Source organism: Balaenoptera musculus, chromosome 13 (genome assembly GCF_009873245.2).
Source record: "Balaenoptera musculus isolate JJ_BM4_2016_0621 chromosome 13, mBalMus1.pri.v3, whole genome shotgun sequence".
Taxonomy (NCBI): Eukaryota; Metazoa; Chordata; class Mammalia; order Artiodactyla; family Balaenopteridae; genus Balaenoptera; species Balaenoptera musculus.
In genome coordinates, this window is record NC_045797.1 from 2,347,339 (window position 1) to 2,349,094 (window position 1,756).

General features: G+C 53.5%; 1 non-coding gene across 1 annotated transcript; it reads left to right on the forward strand.

The window, feature by feature from the left end:
- The first annotated feature begins 1,321 nt into the window (after positions 1-1,321).
- Positions 1,322-1,428, forward strand: LOC118906540. The gene has a single exon (XR_005022521.1). It is a non-coding gene; the product is annotated as a U6 spliceosomal RNA (small nuclear RNA).
- The last annotated feature ends 328 nt before the right edge of the window (positions 1,429-1,756 follow it).

The window sequence follows — 1,756 nt, forward strand, 5'->3', positions numbered from 1 at the left end:
TGACCCGGCATCTCACTTCTGCCAGACTCTGCGAATCTGGGGGCTAACAGGTTAGCTTGCAGGTAAGACGAATCTCAGGCCCCTCGGTTACTGACAAAGGGAGATGCAGGCAGAAAGTCTGCGGAGCGGGAGAGCAGCAGCGGAGCGTTGCCACCAACTGAACGATTCAACGTTCGGGTCAGACGTCCCCGCGCTTTAGCTCACCTGCTTTGGGCATCGCTTGTCTATCCCAGTGGCTCTCCCAGTGAGGCCCCCGGGCCCGCAGCATTGGCATCACGTGGGATCCTGTTAGCCACGCGGATTCCTGGGCCACATCCCGGACTCTGTGACGAGCCTCCAGGGGACGCAGATGTGCCCCCCTGGGAACCACTGGCCCGCCCTGTGGTCAGCACTGTGGCTGCAGGAGCCTGGCGTGGGCACAGGGAGAGTTTTTGGGGCCACTGAGGCCTGGGTGGGAGAGAGTCCAGGAGACAAGACGTCCCCTGTCCGCTCTCTGAGGCTCCCCTGCCTCTGCTTCTGCGGACGGGATGGAGTTTCTGCATTTTCCATAAACTTTGTCCTCTCGGCCCTCACCCCTAAAGGAGATCAGGCCTTTCTCTAAAAGTACACGCTGAAACACGCGGTGAAATCTGGCTACCTATTCTCAAAGACGCAACCTGGGCCCACCCGCTTGACTGTTTCCCCCCGGCTCTCCCCCGCCCCGGAAAGAAGGGTCATAAAAAGAGGGATGGGGGCTGGGAAGGGGATTTCTGGGTCTCTCGGAGGGAAGCTTTGCCCACAGTGAGAAGTAACCTGAGGGGCGCCCTGCAGATGTGCCCGGCGGGGTCCTTGCACGTGGAGGGGGCCTCACCTGGCTGGGAGGGGGCCTCAGTTCTCTCCGATGGAGGCAGGGAGGCTGCAAGAGAAGAAAGGAAGTGAGCGAAGTCTTAGGAAAGAGGGGGAGGCGTTCTGTGTGCATCCAAGTGACCTCCAGGCCAGAGCAGAGCACAAAGGCTGCAGGGATCCTCCAAAGGCTTTCAGGGGACCAGGGACACAAAACAGATCCCACAGTGCACGGGGGAAGTGCCCGTGTGGGCCTCCAAGTGACCCACGCAAAGTGTTTATTTTTCTTCCCTCGGGTGATAATTACCTTGAAAATCCTCCTCGGTCCCGGAGCTTCTGAACAGAGTAAATTAGGATGAACAATATTCTTACCACGAAGAAATAGCGTAGAGGAAAGAAAACCATCCCTGACAGGGATCTTAGGGGAGTTTTTTCCTAACCATGATTTTGTCCTCCCCCCACTGCCAGATAAATCACAGCACCAAAAATATCCCATTCAGCGCTCGCTTCGGCAGCACATATACTAAAGTTGGAACGATACAGACAAGATTAGCACGGCCCCTGCGCAAGGATGACACGCAAATTCGTGAAGCGTTCCCTATTTTTAGGAGATATGGGGATATATGCATATGTATAGCTGATTCACTTTGTTATAAAGCAGAAACTAGCACACCGTTGTAAAGCAATTATACTCCAATAAAGATGTTTAAAAAAAAATATTCCATTCACTACACACGAAGAGCTTTATTTACTAGTTAATAAAATGCTCAGAGCGGCAGCAGAAAAAACTTTGATACCAAAGCTTAATTTATCCAGACCCTTTTGTCAAATCATAATAAAGGGTTTACAAGGAACAGATCTTGCTTGGAATGGGCTGGCCACCCTGGGGGGTGAGCGGCCCTCTCTGTGCACACCGTCCTTCAGTCTTTCCGTT